The sequence below is a fragment of the Henckelia pumila genome, chromosome 2, assembly GCF_033568475.1.
Source record: "Henckelia pumila isolate YLH828 chromosome 2, ASM3356847v2, whole genome shotgun sequence".
Classification (NCBI taxonomy): domain Eukaryota; kingdom Viridiplantae; phylum Streptophyta; class Magnoliopsida; order Lamiales; family Gesneriaceae; genus Henckelia; species Henckelia pumila.
Window position 1 is genome coordinate 18,980,593 of NC_133121.1, and position 16,669 is coordinate 18,997,261.

A 16,669-nucleotide genomic window follows, 5' to 3' on the forward strand; every position below is an offset into this window, starting at 1 on the left:
TAGTCAGACATACATGTCCCCGCCATCGCGGTACTCTCAGTGACAGACTATTCTAGTATAGAGTTGAGCGGCTCTATAATCAGGTATAACAAGGTATAGGTTCAACGTGTATGTGCACATGATATATGAATATAGAAAGCGGTAAAACATACATCATGCCACATAATAATGTCAAATAAATTCAACATATAAACATGTATACTCGCTGACAATCTCAGTCAATGTGTACGTACCTCTAGGCTAGTTCGAGTCTAATAGGATCCTAGGTTCCAAGCCTTCGTCTGTAGTAAGCCCTTTGGAAATGCTGCTCGGGTTCCCTCTATATAGTTCAGTTTGGGTCGGGAATATCAGTTCGGGTCGGTAATATCAGTTCGGGTCTTTTCAATATTGGCTTGGGTCGGATCTCTCGATCTCTTAGTTTGGGTCGGGAAATTGTAGATCGGGCCGGGATTCATATCCTCACTTGAGCATGGTATCACTCTGAAAAATGTGTTTTGAAATGAATATGCGACCCCCTATTTATAGGAAAATATCTGGGGTGTTCGAGATTCTCGAGCCGATGTCGAGATGTCCAAGCTCCTGCATTCACGCCACGTATCAAATGCTTGAGCTGAGTCATTACCATTTTTGATACCTCATGCTTAGGCGCCAGCTGTCACTCATGAAAGAGTCCACACACCTGCCTGCCTGTCCTTGAGGGTTCGGGCTTCCCTAATAGCAGTTCGGGATTCCCTAGCAGCAGGTCGGGATTCCCTAGCAGCAGAATTCCCTAGCCATAAAATTCCTAGCAGGAGAACTCCCTAACAGCAGAACCCCTAGCAAGAGAACTCCCTAGCTAAAGAATCCTTAGCCGTATAATCCCTAGCAGCAGATTCCCTAGCTGCTCATGTTTCCCTAGCTACTCGAATTTCCCTAGCTGCTCCAATTTCCCTAGTTGCTCATATTCCCTAGCTGCTCCAATTTCCTTAGCTGCTCATCAGTTCAGCAGTTTAGACCAGACCCTTAATCATGATTATCATATTATTATCTTAAAATGAAATCTGGGTTGCTACATTCTCCCTACCTTTAGATATTTCGTCCGCAAAATAAAATCTAAAGACAAATTAAGATAACAATATAAAACAGAAAACCATGTTTTATTACAATAAACGGTAATTACATCATTACATGGTAATCAAAAGTACAAAGCAAACAACTCAGGATATTCTGCTCGCATACGACTCTCGGTTTCCTAAGTTGCTTCTTCGACGCCTCGGCGCTGCCACTGTACCATCACAAGTGGTATAGTCTTATTCCGAAGAACTTTCTCCTTCCTGTCTAGGATACAGAGTGGTCGTTCGACATACGACAGATCTGATTCTAGTTGAACATCAGTAGGCTGGATAATATGAGATTCATCAGCTATGTACTGTCGAAGTAACGACACGTGAAAAAAATCATGTATACTGAAAAGATATGGCGGTAACACCAAACGATAAGCAACATCTCCAATATTCTCCAGTATCTAGAAAGGCCCAATATAACGAGGTGATAACTTGCCTTTCAATCCAAACCTCATCACCTTTCTGAAAGGTGATACTCGCAAGAACACATATTCACCAAGCTCGAACTGAAAAGGCCTGCGGTGAATATTAGCATAACTGGCTTGCCGATCTTGAGCCACTTTGATCCTCTGCTTGATCAAATCTACCTTGTCTATAATCTGTTGCACCAAATCAGGACCCTCGACTTGTCGTTCTCCTATCTCATCCCAAAATAACGGAGTACGACATCTTCGACCATACAATGCCTCGAAAGGTGCCATATCAATACTACGATGATAACTGTTATTGTAGGTAAATTCGATCAAAGGTAACTGATCCTTCTAAGACAAACCAAAATCCATGACAGAAGAACATAGCATATCCTCCAACATACGAATCGTCCGTTTCGACTGTCCATCAGTCTCCGGATGATATGCAGTACTTAAACTCAGAGTGGTACCCAACGCTTGCTGAAAACTACCCCAAAAACGTGAGGTAAACCGCGGGTCTATATCACTGACTATGCTCACCGGAATCCCATGCAATCGCATTATCTCCTGGATGTATAAGCGTGTCATGCGATCAAAAGAATACTCTCGGTTATAAGGAATAAAGTGTGTGGATTTCGTCAAACGGTCAACAACGACCCAGATAGGATCACACTGACGTGAAGTCATATGCAAGTGGGTGACAAAATCCATAGTCATGTGCTCCCACTTACATTCGGGAATCTCAAGATTATGAAGTAATCCACCTAGTCGTCGGTGTTCAGCCTTAGCCTGTTGACAAACCAAACATCGAAAAACAAATTGATATACACTTTGTTTCATCCCCTTCCACCAGAATCTGGTTCGCAAATTCTTATACATTTTCATGCTTTCAGGATGAACTGACAATCGACTCCTGTGAGCTTGAGAAAGAATATCATTCCTGAGCTCCGCAACATCAGGTACAACCACTCGATTCGATAAGAACAATAAACCATTTGTCTGATAATGAAATCCAGATGTATTAACTCCATTGGTTAGACGTGCCAAACGCTGAGTATTATCATCAGATATATGAGCTTCTCTGATTCGAGAGTACAATGCTGGCTCAGATAAAATAGTATACAACCGAATCCCATTTCTTCCTTTCTTATGCTTGAGCGTAAAACTCAGTGAATAGCATTCCTGAATCATATGAGATAAATCACTAGTCTGAAGTGCAGAAAATATCACCTGCCGACTCAAGGCATCAACAGTAAGATTAACAGAACCTAGATGATACTTGATCTCGCAGTCATAATCAGTAAGTCCATCAAGCGTCTCTGTCGCATATTCAGCTCCGCCTGAGTGAATAAATACTTCAAACTCTTGTGATCCATAAATATCTCAAATTTCTCGCCATAAAGATAATGCCTCCAGATCTTGAGTGCAAATAAAATGGCGGCTAACTCGAGATCACACACTGGATAATTATTTTCATGTGTCTTCAAATGTCGAGAAGCATAGACAATAACATGCCCATGTTGTGTCAGAACACATCCTAGCCCCTGACCAGAGGCATCCGTGTAGACAACATAACCTCCTGACCCAGAAGGCAGAGCTAGCACAGGTGCAGTAGTAAGATGTCTATGCAGCTCATGAAATGACTCCTCACAATTCGAGGACCATATGAAGGCAACATCTTTCCGTGTAAGCTGAGTCAAAGGCCTGGCCAAATGTGCAAAATTCTCGATGAATCGACGGTAATAACTCGCTAGACCCAAGAAACTTTGAATCTCAGCAACCGTCATCGGACGAGACCAGTCTAGCACTGCCTCTATCTTACTTGGACCAACAGATATTCCTTCACTTGAAATCACATGACCGAGAAACACTACCCGATCAAGCCAAAATTTGCACTTGCTCAATTTCGCATATAGTTGCTTATCTCGTAACGTCTACAGGACAATTCTCAAATGTTGTGCATGTTCATCCCTGTCATGAGAATAAACAAGAATATCATCAATGAAGACGATGAAAAATCTATCCAGATATTCCCGAAATACTTGATTTATCAGATTCATAAAGACCGCCGGTGCATTTGTCAAATCGAATGGCATCACCAGAAAGTCATAATGCCCATATCTGGTCCTAAAAGCAGTCATAGAAATATCTGAGTCTCGTACCCGCATCTGGTGGTATCCCGATCTCATATCTATCTTAAAGTAGACAGAAGTACCCTATAATTGATCAAACAAATCATCAATCCGCGGCAGAGGATACTTAGCTTGATGGTGACACGATTCTGCTGCATGTAATCAATACATAATCACATCGATCCATCCTTCTTCTTGACAAACAACACAGGTGCTCACCACGAAGAAACACTTGGATGAATATATCCCTTATCAAGCAGATCCTGCAACTGCTATTTCAATTTCCTCATCTCTGACGGTGCCAGACGATAAGGTGCTTGGGATATAGGCGTAGTTCCTGGTACTAGATCAATACCAAATTCAACCTCTCGAACCGGAGGAAAACCAGAAATCTCATCAGGGAATACATCAGGAAACTTGCTGACAACCGATAACTGATCAATACGTGGACTACTCGTGGACATATCAACTGCATAAATGTGGTAGCCCTCTGTAAGGACCGAAAATATTAAGTTATTCATTACGGGATTTAAGATTTAAATTTAAAATATGAGAAAATATGAATTTGAGAAATGTCAAAATTAGAGATTTACATGTCGGGTCGAAAATATTTAATTTGTGAATTTTTCGGATTTTAAGATTTTAATAACCGAAATTCTTAAATTAAAAAATTAAAAATATTTGAATTGATATTTATGAAATAAAATATGTAAATTCCAAGATTAGAAATATCAAGGATTTAATTTGAGTATGAAATCCGAGCAAGGATCAATTTGCAAATATGGAGAAGTTCAAGGACTAAATGCGATAAGGTCCGAAATGATTTAATTTTTAATCCAAGAATATTTAGAGTTTATAATTAAATTCTAATATTCTTAAATTATTTAGGATTGAAATTGAATTAAATCGCTTGTCCGGGGATTAATTTGCAATTTTCCAAAATCTCAGGGACTAAAGTGAAATTTTGCTAATGGGACACTTGTCATTTCCTATCAAATATATATGCATATACGTGTATTAGAGAGGAGATATCAGAATGGTTAAGGAAAGGAACGGGAGTTATCAGATTTCTTTTGATTCCGTCACTCCAAATTTTATTTAGACACAATTCGCCCGGTGGAATTCAAGATTGATCGTATATTTGCGATCACGACTCCGAGTGCTACGTTTTGACGTAAGTTTTACAAAGTTCTACCATGTTTGAATTTTATGATTTTGTTAGAATTAATATGTGATTGTATAAACATGTTCTAGTATATACGACGATAGCATATCTAAGATGGATTGAGAAAAAATCGTCGTTTGAGACTGTTTATGAATTTTGGACGATTATTTGCAATTATGAAATTTAGGGGCTATTGTATACGTGTATGAAGTGTTAAGGTGGTGATGATATTGATGTTAATGTGTTTGGAATTTCGGTTTCGAACCGTTACGCCGCCGATTTTGATTTTGGATTGAATAATCAAGTCTTATAGTGGATTCAGATTTGATGAGATCGAAATGATATTGAACGTGGATATTGAAGTTTATATCAATGTATTTCAGATTTGAATTGCAAGATATCAAGTTCGAGTCGGCGAGCTCGAGTTAGTTGAAATTTGAATCAAGTAGAGTTTGAACAATCTTGATGAGATTGAGCAGATTTTGAAGAGCAAAAGTTTGGTAACTCGTGATTGATCAAGACTTGCACAAGTTCAGATATTGGAATCAGAATATAGGTATGATTCGACATTATCCTCTCCAGGTAGAACAACTCGAGTACGTGGTGGTTTTCAAGTTTTCCTAAAATCACATACTTTCTTGTTTAGATGCTCTTATGTGATTTACTTTTTATTATTGACTTGCATGATTCTTGAATGGTGTGTTCAAGATATTTATCAGTATTTGTACGATTTAATGCATCAAGATTATGTTGTATTCATCTTGAACCCTACCTTAAAAGCATAGAGGGCAGATTGGCCTAGATTGCAAAATGACGTTTGGAGAACTATAGTTGAGTAGCATGGATTGTAGATTCGCTTCCAGAGTTAGATGACTCACTATAGTTGCACCAAAGTCAGAGGACTTGAGATATTTGACGCCACCTCGATTGGGAGAGTCGGTGGTTAGTTAAAGATTTTATTTCCCCGGGATCCCAAGAACCAAGATTTATTCGTATCAAACTTGATAGCCTATTCAAACATGCATTGCATTTATGCATTAGCCTAGAAATTTATATAGTTTAGAATATGCGTTTATAAATGCAAGCTTGTTATTATATGTCATTCAAGATGTGAATGTTTTTATATGCTTGATATGAGATTGCTAAGATGAAAAGATATGTTATAAGAAATGAGTATGCTTTTATGAATTTACATGTTCTTACATATTGGAAAAGAAGATAGCATATAGATTTATGATGCTTAAATGAATGTATATGTATGTCTTTCATACTGAGATTTATTCTCACCGGAGTTATCCGGCTATTGCTTTGTTTGTATGTGTGCATTGCAATAGGTGGGGCAAGAGCTGGTCAGAATTGACGTGGAAATATCAAGAGAGAGTTTTAGTATGTGGTGACTCGGGTTTAAGCAGATGACATGTTGTTTAGATATTGAGCCTTGGATAACCATGTTAGAACTAATACAAGAACTTTGTATATATGTTTCATTGGTTGGATACTAGTTCCTATTATAGCTTGTTTTGTATTTGAATCACTAGATAGTTGTGATATGAACTTGTGCACATGTTTAGAACTTGATATTAATGTATGTGCATGTTTTAGATTGAAAAGAGCAAGTGTTGGAAGAGATTTATCAGAGCAAAGGCTAGCTGCAGTAAACAGGGCTGAGCACTGCCTCTGGCAGCACCCGAGCTGCAGAAAATAGCAGCTCAAGCGCAGCCCACAAATTTCAACCCGTAGGTTGTGTTCTAGGGAGCGCTCGATCGGCCAAAAAGTGCCGACCGAGCGCAACCCCCTCCGAGTAAAAAAAAATGTTCTTTTTGCGATGTGATTTTGCATCGCCAAATGTATAGTTTTGCGTCGCCAAATATTCTGGTTAATTTTATTCAGATTGAATTATTATTGATTAATTACTGATTCTTATTTATTAATTGCCCTTGAGATGAGATTAGTACCCGAGGTCCCCACAATAGGTGGTATCAGAGCATAAAGTCTTGGATTAAGAAAGAAGTTGAGCGGGGTAGATTGAGTCGCATGCATTTATAGTATTGCATGATTATGCTTTACTTGCTTTACAGCATATGATTGCTTGATTGAACACTGCTTGCTTTACTGAGATGAGAATTACATGCTTATATGCTGCTATGTATGCCTGATTTAATGAATTCATTAGAATAAGTGAATTCGTTGCAAGCATGTATTATTGGCAAAGCATGAGAATTTGCAAGTATGTTGTTCTATTCAGAAGCATGAGATTATATGTATGTTATACTGAACTGTATTTTATATTCTTTGTATTATTTATTACTTCTGTTCTAGCGTAAGACAGATTTTGCAGATAGAATGAGAACCTCAGAAAGAACAGAGCAGTATTATGGTACCTTTGTGAACAACCGCTGGATACGATGCTTTTACTGAGGAGTATGTTAGTTGAACATCTCCAGAGATATTATTCATCAACTCAGAAAGATACCGAATATGCTAAGGCTTGAAATGGGTTGAGTTAAAGAGTTGGATCAGTTGTTCAAGAGAAGAAAATTCAGATGAACATAGAACCAGCCTGATTTTATACCAACTCCATGGCTTAGTAAGAAGTTGATGGATTGTGCAAAAGAGCTTATTGAAAAGCCGAGCTACTGAAATGTTTTGGCAGGTAAGTAAACAAAATTATTTCTTTCTGTATGTAATAAAGAAGATAGAAAAGCAGAATTTGCCAAACAGAAGCATAACAACTTGAATTAGTTGATGGAAGCCAATGACAGAATAAAGAAACCATGAATCGGTAATACGAGGCAGAGTTGAATTTTATTCACGTCTCCTTAGTTGCGACAACTATGATCATCATCTTCACTACAGATTCCATAGCAGTATAGCTATAAAGGAAGAGATAGCGACAACAGCAGCAAAGATTGATTCAGCTTAAAATCCAGCAGATGAAGAAATATGAGAATAGCTCCCCTAGCTGATATGGATCAAGAGGAAATTTGAATGGTATATAATCTCATAGGCAATAAGAAAGTACAGAAGATTGGGCTCAAGTTGTAACAGATAATCATATTACAAGTAAGTAAGTTAATTTTATTTAACCTGCTTATTTAGTGATTGTATTGCATACATTCATAGATCAGTGATTTGATATGCTACAATCTTGATCTGTTGAGCCTTTAGTAATTGTATTTGCTGAGATTTTGCCTTTGAGTAGATGAAAAGCATTTGAATGATTAGATAGAGAAGATTAAATACTGATTTGAGGAAATAAGATTGAATATGATATATAACTTTGGGATCTTAAGCTAGAATGCATTAGAGATATGAATGCAATAATTGAGTATTAGTTAATAGTGTATTGAATTTGGGAAATAATTACGTTAGATCAGCAATAGAAATGATTAGATATTTATTTAATATGAGTTTCATAAGGTACGATTCCTTTTATGCGGTACTGATTATATAAAGATTAATGTAGAAGTGTGTCGGAAGAATTCTAGTAGATGTACTAGACCAATATAGAAATAACCGAGAATTGACAGATCTGTCGGTGGTTAGACTATACAGGAAATATTCAGATGAAATATTCTGACCTTTCTACGACATGAATGACGTTCGATATAGAGTGGTGTCTTGTACGAAGGTCTTATGACAACTCGTATAGAAAAGCACTACTTGAACTGAAGAACTCCAGACATAGCTAGAAGAGTGATGAATGAAGAATTAGCCTAGTACCAAAGTGATTATTAATTCCATGACAATAATTAAGTCGAAAAGATTCTTTTCGACTATTTTCATCTAGAAATTAATAAATAAACTCATATCAATCGAGAATACGAAAAATCTGTTACAGTCGAGCTTTTTCTTCAATTTTGCTGAAGCTATTACGTCATAGAAATCACAACTCTTGAATCTCTTGCTATCGATTCTGAGGTTTGTTCTTTGACCTCGATTACTTTTGATAGACTCTTATTTCTTTGCTAGAGTCTTACTTGATTCACTCGATGTCATTCAGAATATTTGATTTTGACTGACATTTATTTGAGCGAGTTTCTTTGATTGGAAATTCAAGAGTCATTGATTATTTGATGTGTATATTCAGTAGATCTTGAAGTATTTTTCTCGTAACTGATAGATACACAAATTCAGAGTACCAGCAAGATTTGTGGGTTGATTGCATGATGTACCATTCACTTGGAAAATAGAAAGAAGAAACTAGATTAATGTTTGATCAAAGGAGTATAAATTGTATTTTATTTTCTAGAAAGATACTCCAACAATCAGAATTGTTGCATTCCAAACGAAGTTAGACTAGTTTGGAAAGATTCAGCAACATTTATAATAGATCAAGCAGTTAACTATTTGATTGAGAATGCTAGATTAAGATATAAGATAAGACAGTAGATCAGAACAAATGAGTTTTGAAGTGAATAATCGTTTGATTATGTTAGATATTCTAGATATGGATTATCAGATTTTGAAAAACGCATATTACAACTGAATTTAGATCCCTTCAGTTGTTTAAACATGTATGAATTACTTAGAATGTGGTATTGGTAAAATAAAAAGAAAGCAGAGACAACATAATTGCAATTGCCGATACTAAATTGCCAGAATAAAGAAGCAGAAAAGAAGAAAACAAATGGTTTATGTAACATATTAATTACTTAAAAGCCGAAATAAGATCAACTGTTCGAAGAACTTTAGTTCAAAACTATAGAAATTGTCATGATTTTGCTATTTAGATGTAGTAGATTTCGACAGATTCAAGAATATGCTGTATTAGATATGATACAGACATAAAGAGATATTTTTTAAGGAGGTAGCAAGATGATACGATTACAGGAATTCTTAAAATCTATTGTTGAGATAGAGACTTTAGATTTGTTAGCTAGATTGTGGAAATGATTGTCAGATGTTCTGAGTGTTTGGTTGCATGAGATTTTATTATACCATCATCTGATTTATGCACTGTCAGATATGACTATCTAGATTTTCGAGGATATGCTTAGAACTATAGTACTAGATTCGGTACTAGCTGTTTGACTTTCTGCCACATGCTTACGATAATTCCTGTGAAAGTTATCGGATAGATATAGAGACAGTGTTTTGATTCTTAGATGATACAAAATGCAGCATTGTCTTTATATTGAAATGATATGTCAGAAGTATCAGCTATTAGATCAGATATAAGTCAAGAAAAGATAGAGAAGGTGAAGATTGCTTTGAACAAAATAAGAGCAGAGCAGCATAGACAGAGGTAAGACATGAGCAACATATATAGATTTTGAAACCTGAACAGAATGATCAGCAAGGAAGTTCTTTTTCGAGCATCATTAGGTTCAGAAAGAGATTTCAAAAGTGAATCAATAATTGATCCCTGTGAGTATTTGATCTAGCTTATTGATTAATACTCAATTTAGAATTGTCAGATAGATGAATTGTTATCCATATGCATCGGCTGAATAATATCAGTTAGACTATGTATGTGCATTCAATTCAGATAAAGCAGAAGCCGATAAGATTTTACGCAAGGCAGCTTAATCGATGCAGAGTTAGATCACGAGAAAGAGCAACTTAGATATAAGTTGACTTCGTGATGTTAATGAGAATAGATATGATTGCAGAAGCGATCAGAAAGAAAATTAAGATACGATAGAAGAGAAGTTATCAGAATAGATATCTACAGATCACAGAAGTGAAGTAAGTATTACTTCAGTTAGCTATACAGCTTACGAGAATCAGCAGTAAAATCGAATGCGATTTCGAGGACGAAATCATTCCTTAGAGGGGAAGAATTGTAAGGCCCGAAAATATTAAGTTATTCATTACGGGATTTAAGATTTAAATTTCGAATATAAGAAAATATGAATTTGAGAAATGTCAGAATTAGAGATTTACATGTCGAGTCGAAAATATTTAATTTGAGGTTTTTTTGGATTTTAAGATTTTAATATCCGAAAATCTTAAATTAAAAGATTAAAAATGTTTGAATTGATATTTATGGAATTTAAGATGCAAATTCCAAGATTAGAAATATCAAGAATTTAATTTGAGTATGAAATCCGAGCAAGGATCAATTTGCAAATATGGAAAAGTTCAAGGACTAAAATGCGATAAGGTGCGAAATGATTTAATTTTTAATCCAAGAATATTTAGAGTTTAGAATTAAATTCTAATATTCTTAAATTATTTAGAATTGAAATTGAATTAAATCGCTTGTCCGATGATTAATTTGCAATTTTCCAAAATCTCAGGGACTAAAGTGAAATTTTGCTAATGTGACACTTGTCATTTCCTATCAAATATATATGCATATACGTGTATTAGAGAGGAGATATCAGAATGGTTAAGGAAAGGAACGAGAGTTATCAGATTTCTTTTGATTCCGTCACTCCAAATTTTATTTAGACACAATCCGTCCGATGGAATTCAAGATTGATCGTATATTTGCGATCACGACTTCGAGTGCTATGTTTTGAAGTAAGTCTTACGAATTTCTACCATGTTTTAATTTTATGATGTTGTTAGAATTAATATTTGATTGTATAAACATGTTATAGTATATACGACGATAGCATATCTAAGACGGATTGAGAAAAGTTCGTCGTTTGAGCCTGTTTATGAATTTTGGACAATTATTTGCAATTTTGAAATTTAGGGGCTGTTGTATACGTGCATGAAATGTTAAGGTGGTGATGATATTGATGTTAATGTGTTTGGAATTTCGGTTTCGAACCGTTACGCCGCCGGTTTTGATTTTGGATTGAATAATCAAGTCTTATAGTGGTTTCAGATTTGATGAGATCGAAATGATATTGAACGTGGATATTGAAGTTTATATCAATGTATTTCAGATTTGAATTGCAAGATATCAAGTTCGAGTCGGCGAGCTCGAGTTAGTTGAAATTTGAATCAAGTAGAGTTTGAACAATCTTGATGAGATTGAGCAGATTTTGAAGAGCAGAAGTTTGATAACTCGTGATTGATCAAGACTTGCACAAGTTCAGATATTGAAATCAGAATATAGGTATGATTCGACATTATCCTCGCCAGGTAGAATAACTCGAGAACGTGGTGGTTTTCGAGTTTTCCTAAAATCACATACTTGCTTGTTTAGATGCTCTTATGTGATTTACTTGTTATTATTGACTTGCATGATTCTTGAATGGTGTGTTCCAGATGTTTATCAGTATATGTATGATTTAATGCATCAAGATTATTGTGAGATCTCGGTTCTAAACAACTAATCACGGATTAAACAACAATTAAGCAAACAAGATCCAAGATAAAAAGCAAAGGAATTTTTTTTTTTAAATTAACACATGCACGGACCCCGTGCATACATCCATGCACGGGTCCGTGCATGAACATTTAGGCGACCCGGACCCCGTGCCACCTCTGGAAGAGGGTCCGTGCATCCAAAATACACTAAATGTCCAATTCTCTGCCTGCTTACATGGACCCCTACACAAACAGGGCACGTGGTCCGTGCATGCACAAAAACAAACTGACTAAAATTCGAGAGGGCACAGACCCTTACACAAAAGGGGCACGAGGTCCGTGCTCTGCTAGACCAGAAACATTTCAGGAATTTACAGAACCAAAATCATGCAATACAACTCCCTAAATCAATCCAAACATAAATCATGCATTAAATCACAATCTCTCAAATAATACATGAAGTCCTAAAGTTGATCAAATACTCAAAAGCATAGAACATGCACCGGTTCTAGATATTACAATCCAAAACGTATAACATAACAAGTTCGAAAGCTAAACATGCTATGAAACATAAACTAGATTGGCATGCTGTTTTTCGACTTCTAAACCAAGTCCCACTACTAACTCTCCCTCTTGATGCTAACCAGGTCTTCGCTGACTTGATCCTGCCCCACTTGGCTTGCCAAGTACACATACAAAACAAAGCAACAGCCGGATAAATATCAATAAACTTGCTTCCAAGGCAACACGTAATCAATATCAACATAATGAAATGCAATTCTTTAAAACAGGGATATCAACTCTGATAATCAAGGGGTTGCTGCTCTGCTTTTGGGATCTCGAGGATGAGATCACGTAAACAACCCACCGACCCTCCCAATAGAGGTGGTGCTACGTATCCCACTCCTCTAGACTTTGAGCAACTATAATGAGTATGCTAGCACTAGGCGAAATGGTTACGACCTAGGCCACTCGATTATAGCTCCCAAACGTCCAACAAAAGGGCTGTTTTGCCCGCTGAAACAATAATGCTGGCTCAATATGAATGCATATGAAAACATAAAACTTTAAGCCATATAATAACATTCAATAACAACAAAATACAAGTTCCTTATGCTAGAACGAGTATCGATGCAATATGTGATTTTTTAAGGGACACTCGAAGACCAACTGTCCGAGTATGCTATCCCGCTAACGATGACTGCTTTTACCTTTCAAATGCAGTAGCTCCAACGCTGGAAACGCGGTCTTCGTCCAACTATTGATGATCGACAACGGTTAACCCCGGGCTTGACAACTCCAACAACAGGTAGAACGAAGCTCTCGCAGCTGTGATCGCTAATCTGCCTTCAGAAATAAATTTCAACGGACGATTGATCGAGCTCGAAAAGAATTCTGGAAGCTTGGAAGCTCACGTTGGTTCTCCAATGGAGGGAGAGAGAGACGAGAGAGTGAGAGGAAGGAGATGGAGTGCAAAGAACAATTCAAACTCCCTTAAATATCTAACAATTCTAATATTTGCATTTTAGTCCCTGAAAAATCCAAATTTTGCAAAAAGAACCCTAATCAAAATCAAGTCGGCTCTTGAACTCTGGAATCTCCGATTATCTCAAATAAAGTCAATTAAGATAAAATCGGGGCGTTACAATTCTCCCCCTCTTAGAAAAGATTTCGTCCTCGAAATCAAACACGGTTCCAACACAAACTCTGTCTCTCAAGTTACTCCTTCAAGTCCGTCAATTAAAAGTCGACTCATTATCGTCAGAAAATCCTTCTAATCTCATTGACAAATAGAATCATCTCTGGTTCCCACTCAAGCATAACATCTAAAGTCCGACTCGTCTGATCTGGATGTCCGTCGTTCTGAGGATATCGAACTGAAAAAGTTGAAACCAGACAACAAAATCTCATCGAAGTCCTTGCCGAAAGAACGAGTGCATCAAGGATCTCTGTCTAAACTGACAGACTTCGGCAAAAACATGACACCTGACGACCTTTGACGAGATATCAATCCTCTGGTCTTGACTGAAAGTCATTCTGTACCGAAAACGGTAGCAGATTCCAACAATCGGTCAATCGAAATCAGATAGTAGATAAAATAAAAGCATCTCAAAACATCAGTTGTTGCATAAAATTCTTCAGATAAAGATTCGCAGTCAGAAATTTCGTACAATCTAATCCTCTTCTCTTCCTCCAAATCAGTTCCGTCTGCCAAAATAAATACTCCAACTCTTAAGATTAGAAAAGATCGCGGAAATTCCCTCGTAAGACAATAGATAACATATCTTCTAATCAATAAGATCGCTGCGAGCTCAAATTCCAGATTCAGACATTGAGTCTCGAGCATCTTCAGCTGTCTCGATGTCTAGACTAGAGCGCGATTCCTCTGAATAAGAATACATCCCAAAATCTCGATAAGAATAGAGCATTGATCGGCATAAATTCCATCATCAAATCATACAATCGAAGAAGACCATTCGATCCAAAAATAATTCAGACATCGAAGAATAGTATACAACTGCTCGGCACAAACATCTGCTCTAAGATTCTCAAAATCTCTGAAATATCAGTACAATTCTCATTCCAAAAGGATAATAAATCAACGATAAAAATTCCTAGTCTCGACTAATTCTTCTGGAAGATCCGGTTAATAAAAATTTAACAACACTACAGGAGTGTTCGTCAATTCGAACGATTCAACCAAAGTTAAAAAGCACGATAAACACTAAACAAATTCTTCAATAAGAGGCAAGAGACTCGCCAGTATCTAACAGTCCAATAAGAATGGAAAACCAAAATCGAACGTTACCTGATCTGTCATTATCGGGTGCAACCTGAGTCTGCGGATCCTCAGACAGAGAAAAAACTCGTGCCTGCTTCTGGGAGGCTGGCTTGCATACTGATTATCTTCCTGCCTAATTTGCTGCTAAGGTTGGAAAGAGTGGACAGTAGGTGCTTGCTGCTGGGGCTGAGCTATCTGTCTCGAAGAACTTCCACTCTGAGCTTGCTCAGGGACACGCTGAGGACACGTTCTTGCAAAGTGCCCCGCCTGGTTACAGATATGACAGCTTCCAAAAATACCCCTACACTGATCACTGGAGTGACGCCCTCCGCAATTGGCATAAGACATGCCTGACTGACCCGAACTTTGTCCCGATCCATACTGCCTCGAGCTCTAGCTCGAAGAACTGCCTCCGTGCTTCTTAAACTGCTTCCCCCTCGGAAGATAGTAATCCTTCCTATTACCTCCACTGATACCACCTTCAGAACTCGGTGGTTGATTCTGAATCTGAAAAGATTGATTCTGGTATTGGGACGGTTGGTTCTGATATTGATAAGGTTGTGCTTGGAATTGTCCTTGCTGCTGCTGAGGCACAAAATGACCTCCTCTCTGTCTCCACAAACCTGCTTCAGCTCCTCTTGCATGATTCATGGAATCCGCAAAATTATCTGGTCTAACAGTGTTTACCAGCGTGAAGATATCAGGGTTCAGACCATTAATGAACTGGACGGCTTTAGCTTCTTCATTGTCGACAATGTGCGGTGCAAAACGCAACAAGCTATCAAACTTGTCTACGTACTCCTCAATGTTCAAATTCCCTTGCCTCAAATTGACAAACTCGGCTCCCTTGTCCTTTCGGTACGAAACTGGGAAAAACCGCTTATAAAACTCAGACTTAAACAGATTCCAGTTAATAATTGTACCTCGGTTCTCCACGGATCTCTTCGTCGTGATCCACCAGTTCTTAGCAACACCGCGAAGCTGATGAATAATCAACCTGGTTCTGCGGTCATCAGAATAGTCAAGGGAATCGAACAACTGATCAACGTCATCCAACCAACTCTCATAGTCAACTGGATTCTCTGTAACCAACAACAAAGGAGGGTTAAACGATTGAAACCTCTTCAGCAAGGTCTCCATCGGCGTTGCTGTGGCATCCAACTGATCGACTTCAGTACTAGCTTGCTTAGTCGCAGGAGTAACTGGCGGTGGGTTTCTGTTAATAACTCGTCGAGGACTCATATGATAATCAAAGGTTAGGACACAAGATATCTCAATCGCTACAATTCGGTGCCCTTACAACCGCTGAAGTATCGGATACCAGTCGATAATAAAAACAATTCTATCTCAAGTAGTTCATGCTTTATAAATTAAATCACAAAATCATGTAATTCAATTAATTCTCAAATAATAAAGCAGGCTCGCATGGAATTAAATAAACAATTAAAATAACTCAATCACATGCGAGAATTCAATTCATGCGGACTCGATCTACCCCGCTCACTTCTAAATTCAGTCCAAGAATCTTATCGCTCTGATACCACTTAATGTGAGACCTCAGTTCTAAACAACTAATCACATATTAAACAACAATTAAGCAAACAAGATCCAAGATAAAAAGCAAAGGAATTTTTTTTTTTAAATTAACACATGCGTACATCCGTGCACGGGTCCGTGCATGAACATTTAGGCGACCCGAACCCCGTGCCACCTCCGAAAGAGGGTCTGTGCATCCAAAATACACTAAATGTCCAATTCTCTGCCTGCTTACACGGACCCCTACACAAACAGAGCACGGGGTCCGTGAATGCACAAAAACAAACTGACTGAAATTCGAGAGGGCACGGACCCTTACACAAAAGGGG